General features: G+C 39.2%; 1 protein-coding gene across 1 annotated transcript in view; it reads left to right on the top strand.

The window, feature by feature from the left end:
* The window catches only part of LOC149529117 (uncharacterized), a 138,561-nt gene that overhangs the window by 86,448 nt on the left and 25,977 nt on the right, over positions 1–26,136 (top strand). The gene's annotated exons all lie outside the window — the stretch shown is intronic.

Here is a 26,136-nt window from a genome sequence, read left to right as displayed (position 1 = left end):
TTTTATTTCATCATTGTTTTTTTGTCTTCATGTTGCTATAGGATGCTCAATGGTCGATGTGCTCAAGTTTGGTGGAAGCTCTTGAACTAGAACATGAACTTGCATCCTTACTTGTTCTATAGTGTAATGGTGATTGTCTCTTGAAAAACACATTTGTTTTTTTTCATCTTCGTTTTGAAAACATTTTTTGCATTCAATCAATCTCTCATCTCATTGTAAGCTCCATTATGTGATCGCTCTTGCTTCGCATTCTTTCTTCTTCTTTGCACATCTAGAGTTATGCATGTTGTCATTATTGAGTTTCTAAAAAAACCAATGTATGTTCTCTCAAGCATAAATGGGTTCATTTCTCAGTTTTGATGTGTAGAAACATGGATTTGGGCAAAGTATGAATAGGGAAAGTTTATGGGATGATTGCAGATAGTGAAGGAGCAAATGGGTTAAGCTCGAAATGGCTCAAAAATGAGTAGAAAAACCAAAAACAAGGTTTTTTGAGTGATTTACACAAGCATTTGGGAAATTCTTTTTCAACCATAGGGCAGCCATGTGGAGGTTTGTGAAATGTGTGATGGTGGGATTTATACTTGCATTTGCATTAGGGGAAATAAAGAGCCTTCCTTTTCCTTAGAATGACATTTTGGCCCCAGTTACATATGCAAGTAAGTGAGACTTTGCATATGCAACTTAGAATAGTAGACAGAGGAAAAGAAGAGGCAATTTGACATTTACAAAACAAATGTAAATTTGAAAATGAAAATGATGAGACTTGCATACACAACAAATAAACACAACAAAAACCTTGAGAAAAATAACATGGAATCATAGCCTTTTATCAGTTTTAAACACTCATGAAAAATCTTTAAATGCAATCAAAGAGATTTTCTGGATTTAGAAAGCCTACAAGAAGAATTGTAGGAAGTTAGAGCAAAAAATTGCATCATTTTAGCAACCGTTTGGACCAAGCAATGTGCAACATGCAAAGAATTCGGAAAATATTGTCAAAAGAATATCAAGTGATTTAAAAGACTTGAATGCAAGCGAGGAAAGATAGGAAATGCTTTCAAACTTACCTTGATCCAAGCTCTTGCCATTTTAATGATGCAAATTGCTCAAAACTAGGGCCTTTTTTTAGCAAAAATGTGCCCACAATGGGTCGAGAAATGAAGAAAACACTCAAAAAACTCCCTTTTTGAGTAGCCCAATGTGTTTTTTGGGTATTTTAGGCAAAAACAACCCATAGATCATGAAAAACAACCAAGTATTGCTCAAGATATAAGCATTTGAAGGCTGCAAAATCCATTTTTGGAGAAAAATGCTGAAGAAGTGAAGTATTGAGAGAAAAAAAACATTTGTTTTTGGCCTAAAAATCGCCACGTTGAGGTGTTTGATTAAAAAAACTCATATTATAAAGTGAAACACACTTTTTGGTTGCATTTGCATGTTCAAAACATATGCAATTGCTGGAAAATTCGTCACTTTGGATTTTAATTCACTACATGCCATAAAAGCGTGTTTTTAGAAGCCGTTTACATGTTTAAATGATATGCAAATGCATTTAAAATCGCCACTCTTGCTTAAACGCATTTTTATAAGTGAAAAATGGGGTTTTTTAATGCACATACATGTTCTTTACTATTTAAAACACATGTAATGGGATCAAAATTCGCCACTTCTAGTTTTGGCTTATAGAAATAGGTTTTCTTTTACCAAAAATTCCTAAATTGCTGGTTTGGATTTTGGTTCGTATGCGAGTTCAATATTCGGGTTCGACATTCGCTCGAATTTTTTTGGGCTGGGTTTGATTCATTCGTACACAATCTTTTTTTTTAAAGAAAAATTATATTTATGTCAACATATGCTACAAGAAAAAAATTTATACTCCACTATGCTAATATTATAGCAATTTAGCAACATACACCACCATATATATTCACGAATTATCGAATATATCAATGTTTCAATTCAAAAACAGTAATGCCAACATTACTAATCACTAATCACTGTAATCAGTGATCACTATCAGTCATGTGATAAAAAATCATCAAATAATTCCTTATCATTAGAAATTTGTAGATTAGAAGCACAATTAGTGCCACTAGCATCAGTAGTCTCAACTGTAGCCTCAAGATCAGCTTCAACATCATTATGTATCTCATCATTATATTCACCAATACCATCATCAATTGCTAGTGCATCAAAGCAGGCTTCCAACTCTGTAGACTTTGGTTCAACATCCCATTGTTTTGCCTCCCCTTTTTTGTAGGTGTTCTCTTTGTGAGTTGTGAGCCTCAAGTTGGAATACACAAAGACCAAGTTATCTGCCTTCTTGGAGTTTAGTCGGTTGCATTTTATTGAGTGGATAAAGGAGTATGTGCTCCAATTTCTCTCAGATGATGATGAACTAGCAACCTTAAAGATTTACAAATTTGAAATTATAGAGTGAAGAGTTTTGAATATTTATGAACAAGAAATTTCATATTAGAATCTTAAGATTAAAGAACTTACCTGTGTTAAAATTTTGATGGCAATGGGCTGCAAGAGTTGGTACTTTTGTCCATGGAAGTACCACCATTTATGAGCATCAGCATTGTTCTCGTCTTCAAGAGCATCAATACCACAATCATTGGTGCTAGTAAAACTTATAAATTCAGACCTGACTGCTGTTCGTAGGTGCTCTGGAAAGAGTCTTTGGAGGGCTGCCTTGTACCCTTCAGCAACTTCAGGATCTCTGTATGGAGCAACTCTAGTGCTGTTCCCCTTGAGGACATCTTGGCTATAGAACTTGGGGGTCAATGGAAAGGCAAGTAGATGCAAAGGGGTAGTCATTTTATTCCATCTCTCTTCCATGATTACTTTTAGCTCATTGAAGAACTTTTCATGAGGGTCTTGCTCTTTCTCATTAATGGTGGCTCTAATATCTTCAATCATGGACTCAATGCCATCATATACCTCGCCCAAGCAAGGCCTATCCTTGTTAGTGTATCGGATCATGCTTAATATAGGCTCAGTGAACTTCATAAGGTACTCAACATGATCCCACCAAGAGTCTTGTAATATCCTTTCCTTAATGATAGCTGCCCTTTCACTATTAGATTGCCTCCATACGCTCCAATTAGTACTCGTTACCATTCTAGACAATGCCTCTATCATTGCGATAAGGCGTTTCAAAACAATAGTGTTGGAGGCAAAGTGGGTCTCAACAACCTATTTTAAGATCAAAACAATAGTAGATGAAAAATTTAAAATCAACTAATCTATTTAAATTTAAAAACATAAAAAGTTTACTAAACTAATGCCACTAGATTTTTAAACATGTTTAAATTTAAAACAATTGAACTTACCTTCAAGAGCTCCAATTTCGAGAATTGTCTAAATATGGCTTGTGTCATATGGTGGTTTGTGACAAACATTTGGATATCTTGTGCCTTTTCATACAATTTTTTAATCCACTCAACCTTAGTGCCAATTTTTTACAGCATTAGGTTGAGTGAGTGCACAACACAAGGTGTTCAAAAAATGTGTTCATACCGCTCCTCAACCAATAAGCCAACAACCCTAGAATTCTTTGCATTGTCAATTGCTATTTGAACAACATTCTGAGGGCCAACTTGCTCAATGGGTTGGATGAGAATGTTTGCAATGAAAGAATCGTCCTTAACCTGACCTTCATAATCCACAACTCTCAAAAACATTGCACCTCTTGTAGACACTGCAATACTATTCACTAGAGGACAATTCCTCGCATCTTTCCGTCCATCTGATACTATTGTGACACAATGTTCGGTCCATAAATCCTTCATGGGCAGCATGGCAGCATCTACACGGGCCACCTTGTCATCAAGTAAAGTAGTGCATATCTTCTCATAACCTGGTCTCTTGAACCTTTTTGGAGCCTCATTAATTGCTCTCACCATGTATTCCCAATATGATGAGCGAACAACATTAAATGATAATCCATTTGCATATACACATCTCACTATGGCTTGATCGACAATGTCACTAGCATCATTTTGAAATGATGCTTCCAATGGTCTCATTGCTTTCTTATTTACAAGCTGTTGTTGAGGAGAACGTAAGAATGGATGACCCTCAACTGGTGGTTCATTGGTAAGTAACGGAGGTTGAAGACATAGATGACATTTTCCCTTTCTTTGAAGGCCTACCACTTTGCAACAGATGAGAAGCACTTGCCCTCCCAACAACTTCATCTGCTTGCTTTTGTTCTTGAATGTATTTGTTCACAATGTGGTTCGGAAGAAGGGTTTTAGGTAGCTTTCCATTTACTCTCAGCTTCCCTATGCAAAATTTAATGCTCCCTTTCTTTGAAGGCCTACCACTTTGCAATAGATGAGAAGCACTTGCCCTTCCAACAACTTCATCTACTTGCTTTTGCTCTTGAATGTATATATTCACAATGCGGTTCGGAAGATGGGTTTAAGGTAGCTTTCCGTTTACTCTCGGCTTCCCTGTGCAAAATTTAATGCCTTTATGAGGAATAGAACACAAATGTGCTTTCACTCTGCTATAGGATCTACTTGATTCCTCTTTGCAATGGCTGCAAATCTATACACAACCTCCTCCACTTGGCATTGGTCGAAGTATTTGCACGTATTTCCATAATGGGGAGCATCTATCAATTTTGAAGTGGGGTGTTTTGGTGCCAGAACCACTTGTAGCCATTTCAAGAATCTACAAAGAACAAAAAAAGAAAAAATTAAGAACAAAAATGATTCTTGATATATACCAATACTGTTACATGATAATTTGACTACTAATCATGTCTTGGCTAATCTGAATCATGTTACATAATATATACTAGTATAGGCTAATTGTTTATTGGCAGTAAACTAGTAAATTAGTAATTAAAATGAAGCCTATATTTGTGATTCACTTAGTCAAGAGATTGTATAGATTATCAAATTAAATATAAGAATGGTTAACTTTAAAATAATACATGAAAATGCTAACCTGTAGAGAGGAAGATGATGTTGCTCTAAATCTAGAGGCATGCGACTCAAAAACTACTTGTGAGGAACCATAGGATGCCATTGATACTCAAAATCGACGGGCTCACAATGCAACACAAAAATTTATTGTGACCTATGCTGCTCGGAGTCCATGGGCTCAGAATGCAACACAGAAAACAATCACAGGAGGTAGCCAAGCAATCGTGCACAAAGACTTAGAGACAAATGATACGCTGAGGAAGCAACATAATTTCTCAGTTTTTAGACACAATATACCGTGTTCTGCAAAATCGCGATGGAAATATTTTCATACATTTGTTTTACTTCATCAAGTCGTGACACAGTTTAGGTTTAAACAACTTTACATTATAATATCAATAAAACAATTTAATAAAGTAAAAAAAAATGTCATTGTAAGTCAACAAAAATCAACAATCACTCAAATTCGTTCTGATATTCCTCCCAGGTTCGGTCACGTGTTTTTGACATACGCTCCAATTGGTGAAAATCTGACCTAGGTTTGTATGTACGAATTTGCTACTAATATCACATGGAAATTGCGATTTGGATTCGATTTCGAATCAAATACAAATATCTTGTGAACTGACTTGCGATTTCTTAGTTGCCAGAGTGAATATGGTAACTTAGTGGCAAAAACATATGCAATAGGGTCAAAAAACGCCACTTTTGGTTTACTTAAGTGAAAACTCACTTAAACATGTATTTGCTTATTATAATAATATGTAAATTGATCTCAAAAGTCAGTTTAAGTGGCAATTTTAAAAATGCATATGTAATAGGTTTGAAAAACTCCACTTTAAATGCATTAAAATATTAAAATGAACTTATATGTGCAACATGTGTAAATGGATTCAAAATCTCCACTTATATTGATTTAATAAGTTTTTAATATGCAAAAGCATATTAAAAACCCATTATACACATAAAAATATGTAATTGCATTTAAAAAGTGCACTTTAATGATGACGAGACTTATAATTTATTGGAAGTGGGTTTTCACATAGTGATTTGCATGTTGATATATGCAATGAATAATAAAAACCCCAATTAAATGCATTTAAGATGTCTTATGTAATTAAATTTAATATTAAACTATAGTTTTCAATAAAGTAATATGAAAAATAGACTGAAATGGGCTAATTTCATAAGACATTAAAAACTATGGTCAAATCAAGTCAAAATGAGTTGAAATTTGAAAATGGACTACAAAATCCACTTTAAATATTAAATAAAATTTTATATTAAGTTTTTTACCTATAAAAAACCCACTTTTATGAGGTTTTTAAATCGAGATATGTAGTTGTCATGAAACACCCCACTTTTTCCTTTATAACTTGAGCTAGACAACTCCAATGTCGACGTAAGTTAGTTCGAAAAGAGCGGAATTCTAAGGGCTATTCACCTAAGGCAAAAAATAAGACTAAAAACTATTTACAGCACAAAGAGAAATAAAGAAATGACACAGAAGTTTGCCAAATATTGAGTGTTTGTAGTTGGAGAAGAAAAACTCTTACTAGCAAACAACTTGGGATTCAACTCGATGGAAACCTTCAAAAGAATGCATAGATAGAGCTACATAGAGTACAATTTAGGGATAACGAATTGTCTTTATGATGTTGTATCAATGCCTTAAAACAAAGAGGATGCACCTACGAATTCGTAAGAAAAATCCGTAGGGTCGCCTCAATTTTGTGAAGCCAAAATTGAGAACAACAACTAAGCATCAAAGAAATCTAGCTTCCATCTTAGCCCTCGAAGGCAAAGGGTATGGAATCACCTTCTTGGATGAGAATTTTCTTACCTGGCCTAAGAACTCAAACATCAAGAATGCATATACAGTAGGGGTTCATGATGGATGCTTGTACAAACTTTGCAATGTTCATACCTAAGCCTTAACTCATGCTGTTTCCACTACAAATGAAATATGACATAGAAGGTTAGGACATCTTCACTTCCGTGCCATACCTTCTATAGAAAAACTTATTACAAGATTACTAAAATTGGACCCATAACATAATGGAATATGTAAAGGTTGTGCCATAGGTAAGAACCCTAAAGGGGCATTTTATTGTAGTGAGCACAAATCCAAAAATGTGCTTGAGCTTATTCACACTGATTTATGTGGACCAATGATAGTACCTTCCTTAGGAGGATTTTTGTACTATATTATTTTTGTTAATGACTACTCCAGGAAAACCTAGATTTATTTCCTAAAAATTTAAGAATCAAATGACGTACTATCAAAATTCAAAGAATTTAAGACCTTAGTTGAAAACATGACTAGGAAAAGAATCAAAACTCTAAGGTCAGATAATGGGGGACAGCATATGACCGAAAACTTTAAAGAATCTTGTAACACTACTAGGATTAAGGGGGAGTATAGTGTTCCATATAACCCTCAACAAAATGAGGTAGCAAAAAGGAAGAACATGATCATAGTAGAAGCTACTAAAGCTATGATGCATGATTAGAATCTACATACCTCATTTTGGGTAGAAGCCTCTAATACTGTCGTTTACATATAGAACATATGTCCTCATTCTATTCTTGACAATATAACTCCTAAATAAGCTTTTACTAGAAACAAGCCTATATTCACATTCCCAAGGAGAAAAAATCCAAACTAGAACCATCAGGAAAGAAAGGGATATTTGTTAGATATTGTGAATCATCCAAACCCTACAAGATATATGTTCCTAGTTAGAAAATAATTGAGCTTAGCAAAGATTTAACCTTTGAAGAAGACATTGCATTCAAAATATCTAAAAACATTAATTAGATGGATGATGAGTCTCTTCAAGACATGGACGAGGATCCTGGCACTAAGCTTCAGAGGGAGATACTTGTAGAAGATAATGAACCTCATGAACCTACTACAAATAAAAAAAGACCACTATAGGCAAGGAAAATAATTGAAGGAGGAGAAAACTATACATCATCAAAGGGTACATTCAGAGAAAGCAAGAAGACAAGAGGTTACTCAAATTATATCACCCTTTTGAGTGAACTTATTAAGTCCGAGCCTTCAAATGTTGAGGAAGCACTAATACATCAAGTTTGGAAGGATGTCATGATCGAAGAGTACCAATCCATTCTGAAGAACGATGTTTGGGACATTGTACCTTGGCCTAAAGGAAATTTGTCTCATCAGATGGCTATTTAAAATCAAACATGCAGCAGATGGAAGCATTGAAAAACACAAAGCTAGATTTGTTGCCAGAGGATTCTCTCAAAAGACAGGAATTGATTGTCTCAAAATGATGGAAAATACACCAAATGGATGTAAAGATTGCATTTATGAATGATATCATTGAAGAAGCATACCTAGAGCAACACGAAGGATTTATTATTGATGATAGTACTTCTCATGCTTGCAAGTTGAAGAAGGCTCTCTATGGCCTACAACAAGGCCCCTAGAGCCGGTATGAAAGGATAGACAATTACCTCACCAAGTTGGGATTCTCCAAGAACAAAGCAGATAATAACCTTTACTTAAAGGTAAAAAATGGTGACATGTAAATCCGTGTTCTTTATGTTGATAATTTACTAATCACATGTGAAGATCATCTCATCATGAAATGTAAACAATATCTTGCTTCCAAATTTGATATGAAGGATCTAGGTATCCTGTATTACTTCTTGGGACTAGAAGTATGGCAAAAAGACAATTGTATCATTTTAAATCAAGGTAAATACAATACTGATATTCTACATAGATTTGGAATGATGGAAAACAAACCTATGTCTACACCCATGAAAACAAATCTTTGTAAACTAAAAGATGTATTTTTGAGTTAGAGCTAGCTAATCCTACTCTCTATCAACAGATAATTGGATCCTTGATGTATTTGATGAATACCAGGCCAAACATTTGTTATGGAACAAACTCACTCAACTAGTTCATGTTTAAACCCAGGAAAATAGATCTTGTCCCGGGAAAACATATCATGAGGTATCTACGTGGTACATTTGTACTAGGATTAAAATATGTATACATCTACATGGATATTCAAACTCAGATTGGCCTAATAGTGTTGTTGATTGGAAAAGTACCTCAGGGTGTTGTTTCAGCTTAGGACCTCCTATGATATCTTGGTTGAGCATAAAGAAATCCTTAGTTGCACAGAGCTCTACGGAAGTAGAGTACATTGCAGCATCAATGGGAGCTCGAGAAGCAATATTGTTGAGGAAACTATTGGTAGGGTTGTTTGGACAATCCATGGACCCCACTATTATACACTATGATAATGAAAGTCGTATAAAGCTTTCAGTGAATACAATATTTCATAATAGATTGAAACACGTTGATATTCCCTATCACTATATTAGGGACAAGGTGGAGAGAAATGTCATACAACTAATATACATCAGCATGAATGAAAAAACTACCGACATTCTAACCAAGCCTCAAAATTAAAAATAGAGCACTTCAGAGGTAAACTTGGTATGGTAAAAATGTAATTGAATTTTTTGAGGTTGAGTCCTAGTTAAGTTTTAATGTTAAAAGATGTTTATGTTTACACTCTTTGTTTATAATATGAGTTTCTACATGATTCTATAGAAACATAATGAAAGGTGATGATCTTTCTTTGATGTTTGATTATGGTTACTATTGTAAGGTGACGATCTTAATAATAGCTTAACTTGCTATAATAATGGATGTCATATGGATGATGTCTATGGTGATCATGATAGTGAGTATATCTTACGTAACTAAGTAGTGTTTGATGGATGTCATATGGATGATGTCTACAGTGATCATGATAGTGAGTATCTCTTATGCAACTAAGTAGTGTTCAACTTCTATAACTTATACTATTGAGATATGGCATGGAGGATACTATGAGACGTAGTATCAGTGAAAACACCATGTTCAAATATCATCTTCGGTAGGCATCACGAGACTTGATGCCAGTGCACATACCAAGGAAGATATAAGGATGGTGAATATCTTATGGTTGTTATTCATGGATGTACCATACTTAGATGATAATGTAAGGTAACATCTAAATGATGGATATATGTTTCCATCCTTAAGCACACCATTTTCTAGAATATCCTAACGAGATGATATTCCTCTCTCACAATTCGAGAATACAATGTGTTGATCATACAAACTATCCTCCCTAACTAAGAGGGTGTATTAATGTTGTAGCTTCGGTCAGATTAGTTTGATCAATAGATAAATGTTTTTAATTAGTATATTGAAATCATTATGTTTACCATTTAAACATTACTATCATTGATTAATAATTATTAGATCATTCACACACACACACACACATACAATTACATTGTATAAGGATAATAATATCTATTAATTTTTAATTTTTGTTAATCTTTGATCAATACTATATCAAACTGAATATCGATCTGATTGAATCAATATATTTAAACTGTGTGCTGTAATGATCATTTAAATCAATCAAATGTTGTTATCGATTTAATTGATAACCTCATAACATACAAAGTGTGGATCTTAATCCTTGATAAAACAATCGCCTATTAATAGCGATTACCACTGTCTTGAATCGGCACTTATTAATATTGCATTTGTTATGCAGCGATTACATTATAATCATGAGGCATATCTCATATAGAGACATGTCCCTACATGGACTTTGGCTATGTAGAGGCATGCCTCTATGTATGTATAATCAGATCTGCCAAGCACTTGAAACACACATATTTACAACAGCATTACTACAAGTTGCAGCGATCTCTCATTTATATATTTGCATTTCATATTCAAAGCAAACATACATATGTACTTACAGGACGACAACCAGTCATATCAAAGAGGAATTTAATCAGTCATATCAACAAGGAGATTCAGTGGGAGTGCAGTCATCACATTAAGGTACACATATACAAAAAAAGGGTATTACAATCAGATTCTATTTCCTTAACACTATGAACCCTACAGAGTGGTTGAGAGGGTGGGTGAAGTTGCCTACAAATTGTAACTACCCGAGGGAAGTCAGGTTCACAATGTCTTTCATGTTTCATGCCTTAAAAGGGCAATTGGACAACATGTCATGGTTTTTGAAGTACTTCCACTCATGGACGAAGAAGGAAACTCATTTTGGATCTGGCATAGATCATCAATGTCAGAGAGAAAAAGATGATGTTGCGCACCAATAAGGAGTATTTAGCTTGTTGAAAAAATCTACTAGTTAAAGATGCCACCTAGGGAGGCAAACAAATCTCGGAGCACTCAAGTCTGTAATTGTTTGAGGGCAAGCAATTCTTGGGCCAGGACGAATATAATGTCCTTGACATAATTAAATGTTATTTATATGTATGGCCATGAAATTTGATTGTAATACCTTTTGGTCCCTTCTTATTAAGTTATTATTTTGGCCATGTATGCTTATTTGTAATCCTTTAGGAAGTTTCTCAGAGCCATTTATAAGGTCAAGCTAGTTATGTTTTAGGCATGTGATGTGGATATTTTATTTGAATTTGCGAACTCGAATTGGAAGTTAAGTGTTGTCAACCATTTTAGAGGTGCAAGTTCCTCCTTACTATGGGACTTTATAATTTTGGCAGGAATCACCTCTCACCCTGTTCTACTTATGGTAACTATGGATCTACTCTGTGTATCAATTCCAACTTATTTTTGAGGGTTCATCCCTACATCTGTGCAAATCCATTCATTACAATTGAGCAAAGTATTAAGTATCATGTTCTAAAGTAACTTTGGATCTGGCATACATCAATAATAATCAACATCCAATGACAATTCCATTTCTATTCAAAAGTGTGTAGAGACATACAGCCATAATCACCCAAGTTTGCTTTTACACATTACAGGGAAGCTCTACAAACAAAAATCGCCTTCGGGCGGAAAATAATCTTTCCGAGGAAAATCACTTTCAGAAAGAAAATCACCCACTAGAGGAAAATCACCTTTAGGTTAAAATCACCTTTAGACAGAAATCACCTTTGAGACGAAATCACCTTTAGGAAAAAATCACCTTCGAGACAAAAATCACCAAGGGTAATAATGCCACTAGTAGGAGCAAAAGCACTAGCAAAAACATCAAGTCGAAAGGGAGGGATGAAAGAACCTTCTCAAGTATAGCCTATGAATGTGGATGTGGATGAATGGGAACAACATTTAACTCTTGCAATTACGTTTTCTTATTTTCCTCTTGGTCAAATGTTTCTAATCAAGCATAAAAACAAATTGCCTTGACACTTGCATATTTACATGACTCAGTATCATAGGCAAATAGACTGCTATGTGACTGGGTCATAGACCATAAACTAGATGAGTTAGCCACTGGCCTATTGACTAGGCAAGTCGTACAAGTCAGATGATCTGACTCTCCGAGTCATGGGTCACGATAATTTGACCTGTTAAGAGAGGCTGAACTTGTCAACCCTGGATACCCGCTTGACTCACGTTGAATTATTGGATACTGATCTCAATAGATATTTAAAGCCATATAAGTTTAAGAAATTTCAGAACATGGATAATACATATGAATTCTGAATTAACAATGTGTTTTGGTGAACAACCATTTCAATGATAGGCTTACTCGATGATTATTGTTCCTCATATAAGTGCAAAATAATGTTGGTAATGGAAATAAATGAAGGAAACTAATTGGATGATTTCTAGGAATAGCTTGATTAAATGAATGCAAATCTTATTGCAAACTTTCTTGTGTACTAATAATTAACTTAAGCATGTGAGTACTTGCTAAATAATGTAATGACCCCTTCCTGAAATATGATTTAATAATAAAAAATATTAGATAATAATAATAAAGTTAAAATAGATTAATAAATAAAGAAATAGGTATATTTTCACCTTGAGAAAATATCGCACACCTTATTCGGATTGCAGCCTGTAGAGTGTATCATCAGCAATATTAATACAAAGGGTGTCAGTTTAAACTAATTGATTAAACAACAATTAAACCAATAGGAGCAAGGACTAGATTGTTAGACAATAATAGAATTATCTTCGATGGTAGTGAACAATGCCTAAGGCAACATCGATCACCAACATTTGAATCAATGATAAATATTAGAATATCTTTGTGAGGTATTAAAGGATGTGTTGAAGGAGGTGGGTGAGAAGAATGTGGTGCTGATAGTCACAAATAATGCAGAGAATTATGTTGTTGTAGGTAAACTTCTCATGGAGAGGCACTACTACTTGTTTTGGACCCCTTGTGCTGCTCATCTCATTGGCTTCGTATTGGAGGGTCTTGGCAAGCTTACCTGGATAAAAATATTTGTAGAGCAAGGAAGGAATATTTGTAAATGCATAGATAATCATATTTGAGTCCTCAACATTATGAGGAATATCACAAATAAAAAAGAGTTTTCTCGTCTAGAGGTTACTTGATCTGCATCAAATTTTCTCACATTACAATATTTTCTTCAGTCTAAGGTCGCTTTGAAACACATGTTTGTGAGTGAGGAGTGGATTGCATCATCATATGCAATGACCAATTCATTGATTGATATGATTGATTGGGTTTTTGATGAGAGTGGCTTTTGGCAACCGACCAAGGAGATTGTGTAGGTAATTTTCCTTTTTGTCCTCATTTCCTTTTCATTTCATTTTTTTGTTCACACTTGTTTATGTTCATTTTTCTTTTTTAAAAGTAAAATTTAAAAATTAATGTTTCTAACTTTCTACTTTTACAAGGATCACGACTCATAGAGCCTCTTGTTGCTCTCCTAGGAATTGTTGATGGAGAAAAGCCCACAATGGGATACATTTATAAGGGCATTGATAGGGTGTAAGAGACCATTAGAACATTTTATGCAGCAGATCGAGATGACTATGGTCCTATATGGGCTATCATTGATCAACGATGACACAATTTACTTCGCAGGCCTATACATGCAATTGCCCACTATCTTAATCCGACATTCCAATTCAACCTAGGCTTTAAGGTTGATGAGGTGTGGAGTGGGCTCTATAATTTTGTAGAGAAAATGTCACCTAATGAAATAGTTCAAGCAAATGTAGTCCATGAGATAGAAATGTAGGAGTCCACAAGGAGACTTATTCTCAAGGGACCTATGCAAGAATTGAACACTCCCGATGCAATGTAAAAATATATGATTCTAAACTCTAATATCTAATTCTATTACCATTTTACATTTATAAAGTCAAAGTTATAGAATTGATTTAAAATATTGCTTGTTTCATATGTATGTTGGGAGATGTTTGGTACTTCAATGCTAAATTTTCAGAGGCTTGCAGTTCATATCTTGAGCCAGCCATGTAGTGCTTCAAGATGCCAACACATTTGGACTATGTTTGAGCATATACACTCGAAGAAGCACAATATTTTGGAAGTGAAAAGGGTGAATGATCTTGTGTTTGTGCATTACAACTTTAGCCTTTGTCATAGACAAATCTTGGGCGTTGACATATCTATCATTTTCGAAGAGGTTGATCCACAGGTAGCGTGGAATACTGAGATTAATGATCCTATCTTCAATGATGAAGACTTCAAATGGGTTGATCAAGTGGATTGAGAGGTAGAGGAAGTAGTGATGGCATGGGAGGAGGGTGGACCGTGATTACACCCTGTGGAGAACCTTGAGGCTGAGAGTGAGGTTTCTAAAGATGATGAAGATGCCGCTGAGGTTGAGCCTCACACAGAAGGACAATAGATGGCTGCAAAATCTTCCATAACCTATCTTAGGCGTACACGTAGGAAGATATAGGCTACTCTAAGGCTTAGTCTTCAAGGCTCTGACTTTTATTTTGATATGAATTTTGAATGTTTGACTCCATAGATTTCATATTCCATGAATATTGTAGACTTTTGACAATGACACTTTTTATATTTCGGATTTATAATGTGTTATTCAATGACTAGTTTAACAGTTGACTTATTTCCTTCATAAATTTGCATTTATACTTTGTAATCAATGTAAACTTTTGTATGTGTGCAAAATAGCTTATATTTCTTTCAATTATTGTGTCTTTGATGTTAATTGACTAAATGATCCATGAAAAAAAATTTAAATCCTAAAAAATCTTTGAATCTCTTGGGTTTTTCAATTTGTGGAGTCCTTATTGATTCTGAGTTTGAGCCCAAATCCGACTTGTCAAGGCCAAGGTGAGTCTGAGTCTTGTAACTACAGTTTCAAAAATAGATTAAAAAGTGTGACTTCATTGATTTTATAATATTACGAGTATAGGTTGTTGATGAATGTCACCATGGGCAAGGTGAGTTTACAATTTGTTAAATTTTGAAGGATCCGATGCAAATGTACTTGCACTGCTTGTATATGGTATGTGTTTTCCATATGCAACATCCTCTCATTTATATTGAGCATAGGTTATTGAATAGACATGTCTATTCAATAATCAAATAATTAATTTATATAAACTTAATTATTGTTATATATATATATATATCTCACATATAATAAGTGTATATCTCACATAGAATTATATCTTATATATAATTACATGTATATCTATAGAGTTATCTGACAGAAGCTACCAAACATTAACACAATTTTTAAATGTGCTTTATAGGATTTTTGTAGTGATGAATGTCGTGTATGTAATGGATGGAAATTTATTTTATTATAGCAATTTTCCTCACGACTAGTTATAAAGAGGATATTTTGTGGCAACATCAATAGTAATATAATGATATATTGACCACAGTGAGTGGCAATGTAGTAATAAAAAATTGAAGAGCTGTTAGCCGACTGGATGGTTCCGGCGGTATTTTGTATTTTGTAGCCGACGGGGTGATGTCCGGCGGTGTTTCTGTATTCTGTAGCCGACGTCGTCGGTAAATAGTTTGTAGCGGATAGAATATTTGTGGCCGACGGACTCCCTTGGGAAGTTTTGGCGGTAGTATTTATATCCCGTCTGGGATCATTGTAAAGCATCATTCGTCTACTATTGCGAATCTTAGGAAGCATAATGTATGTTTGGCGTATGTGAATATTATTCTGCTATTATTGTCTGTATGCGTTGATTTCTTTACCTGTACGGTAAACATTTGGCGCCGTTGCCTTATGAATCTGGAAGGTGGGAGGAATGAAGATTAATGCCAAATCAGCTTAACAAAGATCAGAATAAGGCAAAGGGAAAGGATGGAATCCGTATTGCGCAAGAGAATTTAATTCTGGCACAGCAAGCCGAACGTCGACGGAGATTTCAGAAGATTGCCGACGGACACCGGAGCGCGGAAGAATTGTTGGAGGAGACTCGGCAGTAGGTGGAATTGGTGGGAGAAGCACGGGAGGAGTTCTTGAACTTGTGTTCGCCAAGGGAGGAAAACTCTGATGGAAGAGCATCAACTTGCACGGCTTGCAGTGTCGACGGAGCACGAGCGTGGAGTGATCTCTTCGTCCAGGATAGATTTCCAAGGGAAACAATTTCTGAGGATCCTTCTTCTTCACCAAGGTTCGCAGCTGTCGACACCTCTGGTGCGGAAGTGCAAACCGCCAGTGTGGGAGTTCAGATTGCCGGTGTGGGAGTACCAATTGCCGGTGTAGGAGTGCAGACCTCCGGGGTGACAGTGCAGACCTCTAGTGTTGTGATGGCGGGACCCAAAGAGAAGCTGCCGAAATTTGAAGGCGATGGTAGAGCCGACCCATCCGACATTGTAAGACATGTGAGACGATCTGGCGGGCAAATGGAATCACAGATGCCGACGAATGGGTTAGGCAATTTCCGGCAACCCTACGAGGTGTCGCGATTGATTGGTTTTCGGATACGGATCCACAAAAGCTGGATACCTGGGATAAGATTAAAAAGGAGTTCCTGGCGAAATTTAAACTCTTGCGGGATGATAATGAAATCGTAGCAGAGATTTTCAATACCAAACAGGGGAAGCACGAAAATGTCCGCGTCTACGCCAGGAGATTAAAAGACTTAATAAACAAAATGGAAAGCAAGCCGGTAGACAGATTGCAGAAAAAGTGGTTTGTGGATGGCCTACGCTCGCAGTTGTGGAGGAAAATGAAAATTGTACCACCGTTGTCATATGTGGATGCTTATAACAGAGCACTGGACCTTGAAAGTGCGCACAAGACAAAGAAAAAGAAAACTAGCTCCTCTGACTCTGATGACGACGAATCTGCTAGAGATGATAGCAGCGACGACGAAGGTAGTAGCAAAAAGGTTCGTGCCTTACAGAAGGGTATGGTTCGAATGATGAAAGAGTTTAAAAATATGCAGAAATAGCCAAAAGGTAGTGAACTGTGGTGCACGGAATGTAAGACCGACGGTCATACTAAAGGATCGTGTCCGAAGAACCAATTCTGTGACATCTGTCAGATCATGGGACATTCGACAAAAGACTGCCCCCTTAACATGAAAACAAGAGGATCTCCGCAGGTGCTTCTCACACAGGAGGCTTTCCCGTCAGGTGGTAATGGAAACACGAATGCTGCCGGCGCTACATCTGGAGGATACAGGAATAATTGGCGTGGATAGAATAACAACAACAATAACAATACCAATACGAGCAGAAGCCAGATCCAATATGATGCAAACGGACGGCCGATTATTCAGTGCCGAGCATGTAACTTGGGGCATTTTGCACGGGAATGTCCAACAGCAAATACACCTCAACTATTGTGCCGATGGTGCGGACCCGGCGATCACGACGACTCAAAATGTCCAAAATCCGGAGTGAACTTGATCACTGTTGGAGCGGACGAGGAAGAAGTTCTGGCAATTACGTGGCAACAAGCAAAAGAATACCTGGACCCCGCCGAAGAAAAGAAGAAATTTGCGGCAGCACGGGCGGAGGTTGGAAAAGTATCTCAAGCAGTAACACCTCCGGACACCGTCGGCACTTCAGCAGGGAATTCTGTAGAACAAAACATAGTACGACAAATTTTGCAAACGGAGGTGCAAGTAAAGGTAAGTGATTTGCTTCTCACCATGCCCCAACTTCGATCTGCTCTTTCAAATATGGCAGGAGAATCAAGCCTCGAGAAGGAAAAGTCACTGGGAGAACTGAGTCGACGAAAAGAAAAGGAAATTGTTACAGGAGGAGATCAGATGTTGCTGGCGCTGACATCCGGACCGCACCCTGTAGTTGTCGAGATGGGGATACTTGGACATGTTCTCACAGACACCATAGTGGACGGAGGGTCCGACATAAATGTATTGCCAGAAGAAACCTGGAGGAAACTTGGACAGCCGACATTGTGGCTTCCAAGGTTTCAGCTACTGACCGCCAATCAACATGGTATTAAACCACTGGGTATTCTCATGGCACAGCCGGTAACCGTTGGCACCCAGCCGTTCCTAATGGATTTCGTGGTGAATCGAATCAGGAGGGCGTCCTCCGATTGGACGGGGGATCAACGGATGACGACTTGGATTCCGTCAACGGTCTCTACCACTAGCAAATGGAGGACTATGAATTATTTCACAGTTGCAATGTTCTGTCAATTGAGAATGAATATCCGAAGGAGTTTAGTGAAGTAAAGGAGGGGGAGGCACCGTTGGATGTTACACCCGCCCATGCATTCAGTGAAGGAGAGACAATCAAGTATAATGAAGCTACGCTGCAAACGATGAATTTGGGGGATGAGGCAGAGTCAAGGAACATACTAGTCGGAGATAATTGGGATCCAGTACTCAAGGCCACAGCATTCAAGATATTTATGGACTATAAGGATGTGTTTGCATGGACATACAAGGACCTCAAAGGAGTACCGCCGGAATTGTGTGTGCACCGCATCCCGCTAGTGGACGGAGCTGTACTTGTACGAAAGTGACCCTACAGGATGAACAAGAACTATGCCGCACGGGTTACGGAGGAAATCAACCGGATGCTGGAAGCTGGCATTATCTTCAAGGTACGGACTAGCGAATGGGTGTCACCGATAGTCATTTCATTAAAGAAGTATACTATTCAAATCCGGATATGCGTTGATTTTAGATACTTGAATGCAATGACGATCAAAGATCCTTTTCCGATTCCTTTCACAGATAGCATTCTGGAGGAGGTTGTAGGGCATGAAATCTACTCTTTTATGGATGGGTTCTCCGGATACAATCAGATTTCTATAGCGGAGGAGGATAAGTTGAAGACAACGTTTGTTGTCGAAGATGGGGTCTACGCGTACAACCGGATGCCTTTTGGGTTGTGTAACGCGCTGGCCACATTCCAGCGGATTATACTGCATATCTTCGACAAGATGTCTGTGGGAAATTTCAAAGCCTTCTTGGATGATTGGTCAATATTTAGCATAGAGGACGGACACCTGGCAGCACTTGGTGAGTGTATGGAGAGATGTCGTAGGGCCCGGCTAGCATTGAATCCTAAGAAGTGCAGATTCATGGTTCTGCACGGAAGACTGCTCGGACACATTGTCTGTAAGGAAGGATTAAAAACGGATCCTGACAAGGTGAGAGTCATTCTTGAAATGCAGCCATCTACTAATGTGACGGAGGTAAAATCTTTTCTCGGGCATATAGGTTATTATCGGAGATTTATTAAAATTTTTGCCAAGGTGTCCCAACCGTTAGATAAGTTAACCTGCAAGGAAGAATCATTTAGATGGGATAAAGAGCAGGATGAGGCATTTGAAGGGCTGAAGGTACGACTGGCTACGGCACCCATCCTGGCATATCCGGACTGGAATAAAGAATTTCATGTTCATGTGGATGCATCCAACTATGCGATCGGCGCGACCCTGGCACAGACTGGTAATCACGGATTGGATCATCCAATATACTTTGTCAGCCGGTTGCTCTCAAAGGCCGAGCAGAACTACAGCATGACTGAAAGAGAAGCGTTGGGAATGGTTTATGCTGTGCAAAAATTCCGTCATTATTTGCTTGCTACACCGTTTGTGTTTTATGTTGATCACCAGGCCCTGTTGTACATGATTAATAAACCCGTCATCCAAGGGAGGATCAGCAGATGGCTACTACTATTGCAGGAATTCACTTTCAAAATCATTGTCTGGCCAGGAAACAAACATGTCAGTGCCGACCACCTGTCGCGGATCAGAACAGGGGAACCAGCGGAGGGTGTGCATGATGACTTCCCTGATGCACAGCTGTTTCAGATTGGCGTACTGCCGGAATGGTACAGGAGTATTGGCGAGTACCTGTCAACAGGACAGTTTCCCATGGGGATGTCACCAAATGATAGGCGCAAGTTGATAATCAAGAGTTGTACGTTTCAATTGATCAATGGGTTGCTCTACAAAATGGGGCCAGATCATATTCTTTGGCAGTGTGTATTGGAAGAAGAGATACCGCAGGTGTTAAAAGAAGCACATCAGGGTCCCGCGGGAGGACACATGGGACCCGACACCACTGCACGGAAGATATTATTCGCAGGACTCTGGTGGCCGACGGTGTACAATGATGCACGGGAATGGGTCGTCGGATGTGACACTTGCCAACGGGTCGGGAAGCCGCTGAAGAGAGATTTCATGCCACTTCAACCTTCTCATGCGCATGAACTTTTTGAGAGATGGGGACTAGATTTCATTGGACCACTGAGGGTGAGCAAGACTCGACGGTGCCGATACATCATTGTTGCAATGGAGTACCTGACCAAGTAGGTGGAGGCCCGTGCGTTACCAGATAACTCGGCCGTCAGCACCGCGAAATTTATTTATGAACAGATCATCACAAGGTATGGAATCCCGTTGCAATTAACAAGTGATAGGGGAGGTCATTTTGTTAATCATGTTATTCGATTGCTCACCACTCAGTTTAAGATTTATCATTCACTGTCGAGTCCGTACTATCCAAGAGCAAACGGATAGGCAGAGGCCACCAATAAAATTCTAGTATCCATCATCTACAAATCTTGCGCGGTGGAAGGTGCCGATTGGGAGGAGAACTTACCCGCTGCTCTGTGGGCTTACCGCACGGTGTACAAGGTGACGACAGGGCACACACCATTCCAGTTGATGTTTGGACAGGAAGCAGTGGTCCCAGCGGAATTCATGATTCCGAGTCTCTGAATAGCGTTGGAAAACAAATTGGATGATGACGGAAGCTTACACGAGCGATTGAATAATTTGAATAAACTGGAGGAAAAACGGTTGTTGGCACAGTGGGCGACGAAAGTGGCACAGATCAGATGCAAGCTTTGGCATGATAAGCATCTGAAACGTAGCAGATTCCGGCCGGGACAGTTAGTACTGAAGTATGATGGCTGTAATGAAATCAAGCCGAGAAAATTCAAAGTGCGATGGGTTGGACCATATCAGATCCGAGAGATTGGCGACACTGGAGCAATCAAACTGGCGACCTTGGACAGACAGGAGATGGCTCAGTCAGTTAACGGATCTAAGTTGAAACTATATCGCGCAAGACAGTTCTCACCGCCATTGAATCCTCCGTCATCGTCATTACAGAACTCTAGCGGCGACGTCATCTGGAGGTACCTATGTTATTTGATGTGTTAGAATAGAGAGCCAAAAAAAAAAAAAAAAAAAATTGGGCCCCGCGGACAGGCCCACGGACTGAAAAGCCCCGCGGGCAATGGCTTGTCCGCGGGTAGAGTCAGAGACCCCGCGGACAATGGCCGTCCGCGGGAGTAACAAAAGAATGTCCCCGCGGACAGTCTGTCCGTGGGTTGTTAAAAGCCCCGCGGGCAACTGTCTGCGGGCATAAAGTTGGGATAGTCCTCCGTCGAAGAAAGCCCCACGGGCTTATAATCATTTCTTCCAAACTTATAACTCCCTCCGCCGGTGAAAGGAAAGGTCTGCGGGCTTGGAACTTCATCAACTCAACCAGGTTAGCAATTCTTTTTACTAGCTAAGCAGCAAATCACCAAGAATCTGTTCCCACATAGAATCTATATTGGAAATCCCGGAGGTTGTCCATCGAGCACAGCCTTGTTTCGGCTCTTCCCAACCAACCGGTCATTTCCTGCAGCCTCTATTAGAAGATCTGCTAAAAGCGACGGGCACTGGATTATTGTCAAATGCTCATCATACTACAGCGAATGACAACCAATTTTACCATCAACGAGCAGAGCTGGGCATTACGATTCATCCACGTATGATGGTTTCCGTCTAAACCTACATGGGGTATGACTTTCTTGCTATCAAGACATTTGTAATCCATGGTGATGGGAAGGAATCAGCATGAAACTGTTATAGCCGAGCTAGTGGATCAAATTGTTGGTCGTAAGCAAGAAGGAAATTCAAAGGAGGGAATGTTTTGATTGTTTTCACTACCCAACTATTGCCTCCAGGGGTTATCTCTGCTACTATAACGGTCCGTGGGAAAGGTGACTTGAACACATCCAGAGTGACATTTTGTAGCGGTCGGAGGAAACAAATATAAGGAGAAATAAACCATCTTTGCATGGAGTCAGCGGGCAAGCGGAAGCCGTGGAAGAGTTAGTTGGCAGCTAGCATGGAGAAGAATTCAAGAGTTTTGGCATCGGGAATTCGAGTTGCAGGCCCTTCTGGTAGCAAGAAACAGAAGACCAAGGAGGAACTCACTTATCTCACCGTCCAGTTTGAGAGTCTTAGTGGAAGCGAATGCCGGAAGTGGTGGCAGGAGACCCCTGAGGCAAACCAAATTAAACAGATTTTGATGCAGGCACAGGTACATTAGGCTATTCAGCTTCCCATCTTTTCTATCCGGTTGTTCGAATCAGTTTTGCACACCATGATAAAGACATATAGTGCTCCGAGCAGAACGAGTACATTCCTGTACAAGAAACATCAAATGATAGTATCTTTTAAACCTAGGGATTTCACTAGGGTTTTCGGCATCCCTGGCCCCGATGGGAGGAAGGTGGAAATCAAGAATCATAAACTGTCACGGGAACAGAAGGAGCATTGGATAGATCTAGTGTGCAGGGACCTTACACCCGTGGAAAGGAGACAGCGGTTCAGTGGACAGAGTGCAGAGGGCTTCGCAAAGACTTTATTCGGGAGGGTCATTGGCGTTGTATCATGGACGTCATCAAGAGCAGGTTGACAGGCGCCACCCGGGCCTCAGATATTGCATTGCCGCAGATTGTGTTTATGAATGGTATCATGCAGGGAGTGGTATATGATTGGGCCTCAGTACTTGCCGACAGGATGGAGGAATTCATGACGCTTTAGCACCGAACATTTTTTATGCCGCACCATGCCATCGGGTTGTTTCTAGAGGTTGCAGCTAGTCAAATTCCAATGGGTGGCTTTGAGGCTCCTCCAAGGGGCAAGTTGGTAGACGGGGAGCCTCCCGTATTCTACTGGCGACACTTAGATACATGAGGATCAGCATCAGGTCACAAGAAAGTACTCCGCGGATTGGCTGCTTCCGGAGAGACAGATAACAGACGAGAGGGCACTTTGATGAGTCACGAGGCTGAGTCCGTGGAAGAAGAGCTGAGCACTTCGGCGGAAGCTGATGGTGAGGCAACGGGTAGTGGGCCCACATTCTTTACCCCTCCTCAGCTGTCAACTTCGGCGCACTTGACTACCTTTTCGACAGTCATTCCGGCATTTGGTCAGCGCCGTGCCCCGGTCCTTATGACTCCTCCAGCGGAGGCAGATGTCCCACGGACAATGACGGAGGTGGTCCCACAGGCAGTGACGGATGTTGTCCCATGGACAGTCGCTGCGTCATTATCGACAGTTGTAGCGGAGGTGATTCCAGTTGTACCAGCAGATGTCACCGTCACAGTCCCACCAAGAGCACAGTTGCCACCGCCAGAGTCTGAGCCGCAGGTTCAGTTGGAGGTCATTGATTGTGATGCAGTGGTCATTGTTTCATCATCTTTTTTAGCAGAGGCCGAGTCAGCCTAGCCAGTACCGGAGAACATGGAGCTTGTGCAGTCCGATCAACCGGAGGTGATGGATAGAGCTAGTGAGTTTCTGAGGCAGCAGTTCCGACTCACTCCGGCGAAGTGGGGTCTGTCCATTCAGTCTCCTAGGCGTTCAGGAACATCACCAGTAGTACCAGAGCCTCAGCTTCAAGAGGAGGGAATGCCACATGCCGTGGTTGCGCCAACAGCAGAGAAGGCAGCATCGGATGTGGGCATGGCTCCCGCTGATGAGGAGGAGAACAGTGATGCGGAATGGTCGTTGGAGGCCTTCGTAAAGGAGGACTATGGGTCGGATGAGGACAGGTGCCGGGATTACCTCAGGACTATGAAGTCTGCATTGAAGAAGGGACACGATGTGGCAATTCAGGCCCTGACTCGACGGAGGGAGTGGCACTTGATCAGAGTGTATATCCGTGGGATTTGTCCTCGGCGATTTTAGACTTGCTTTGTAGACAGGGGCTGGCCGACGACAGAGACAACTGAGATGTTGGCAGATTGTGCCACTGAGTCGAAGTTGGGACCCAGTGACACCCCTATGATGAAGCTGGCACATGAGATTGTGGGACTATACAAAGATGTTTACTGTGGTCGTCGGCGTGCGGAGGCGGGCAGGGTTGTAGCAGAGAGATCATTGGTAGCTGACACTGAGGCTAGACAGAAGCTAGCTGCCGACTTGGCCGACCAATAGGTAGCATGGGCCATAGAGCGGGCAGCACTACTGGTAGATTTGGCAACAGCGGTGCAGGAGAGAGACGTGGCTAAGAAAGGTATGGAGGCAGCGGTTCGAGATAAGGATGCGGCTGAGCATGAGATGCAGTTAGCTAGGACGCAGGCCATGGATGCGGTGCTTCTTCTAAAGGAGGCCACCGAAGTTAATTCTTAGATTCAGACAGATCTCCGCATCAGGACAGAGCAGGTGTATGAGTTATGTCGCCAACAGCACACTTCTGGGACGCCCCCTTCTCTCTAGTATTTCTTCTGTGGTCTGTAAGTTGTCTCCTAAATTTGTTAGTCGTCAGGAGACGACTTTTTTTTTGGGGGGACGGTGTTAGCCGACTGGATGGTTTTGGCGGTATTTTGTATTCTGTAGCCGATGGGGTGATGTCCGGCGGTGTTTCTGTATTCTGTAGCCGACGTTGTCGGTAAATAGTTTGTAGTGGATAGAATATTTGTGGCCGACGGACTCCCTCGGGAAGGTTCAGCGGTAGTATTTATATCCCGTCTAGGATCATTGTAAAGCATCATTCGTCTACTATTACGAATCTTAGGAAGCATAATGTATGTTTGGCATATGTGAATATTATTCTGCTATTATTGTTTGTATGCGTTGATTTCTTTACTTGTACGATAAACAAGAGCGTCTTGGAAGAACTAGCTCCTCATATTCTTACTATTGCATGCTAACTATTGAAAAGAGACATATTTTACTGGAAGTACATGTGAATTTCAGAATCACGTAAAAGAAATTTTTGTAGTTTTAAAATTCAATTGTTAACAATTAGTTTTGAGATAGAGAAAGTATAATTAAGAGACTTATTTGAAAAGAAAAGAGATATTTGAAGGGGAATTGTTGGAGAATGTGTGCTCTTGATTGTTTTTAACTTTTCTTGAAGAATTTTTTGTTTGGAGGCCTAGGAAAGCTAAATATTTCTTATGTTCAAGTAGCTGCTTGTTTGGTTTAATTTGCCCATTTTTCATGTGTAAATTTAGATTGGAAGTCTTTGTGCTTTTGTTTGTAATATAGTCCTTTTGTCCTTGATTTTTCTTCGGAAATTTAGGTTGCATTCTTATTTTCTTAGATAAGTTTCTTGATTTTTTTGCTTTCAATCGTTTATTCCTACCTTTTTGTACCCTTTGGTTAAAAGTATTAAAAATATCAAAATACTATTGTATGATAGAGCTACCCCTTTCAAATGTAGAGGAAAATCATTGTCCTCACAATGATTTCTGCATTTGTTGTTAAATTTTGTAATTGCCAATTTGTTTAGTAATTTTTGGGAACAATAAAATTGTTAGCAATGGTATGTAGATCTATCAATATTAAATGATAGGCTGGAATAGTATAAAAAAATTCCAATGGGCACCTTGTGCTCTTTAAACTAGGTTGTGATCTTGGAGTAGGCTTGGAGGAAGATGTTAATATTGCTTGCTTGTGTTTAGCTTTTGACCTACCAAACTAGTAGGTGCTTAAGAATTTGTTCATCTATTATAGTAATTTTGCGTGGTTTTAATGATCAATCTTAGCCTATCAAGAATTTGATCCTTTTTTAATGCTCATTCATGCCTTTTTAATCTTTATCATTTCAAATTCTCTTTTAGAGCCTCCTGCGCTTAATATGTAATGTCTAGATGAGCCTTCTTGCATGGTACTACGTCAT

The sequence above is a fragment of the Cupressus sempervirens genome, chromosome 11 (assembly GCF_028749045.1).
Source record: "Cupressus sempervirens isolate cs-2001-9-10 chromosome 11, ASM2874904v1, whole genome shotgun sequence".
Taxonomy (NCBI): domain Eukaryota; kingdom Viridiplantae; phylum Streptophyta; class Pinopsida; order Cupressales; family Cupressaceae; genus Cupressus; species Cupressus sempervirens.
This window is presented reverse-complemented; position numbering and strand designations above follow the sequence as displayed.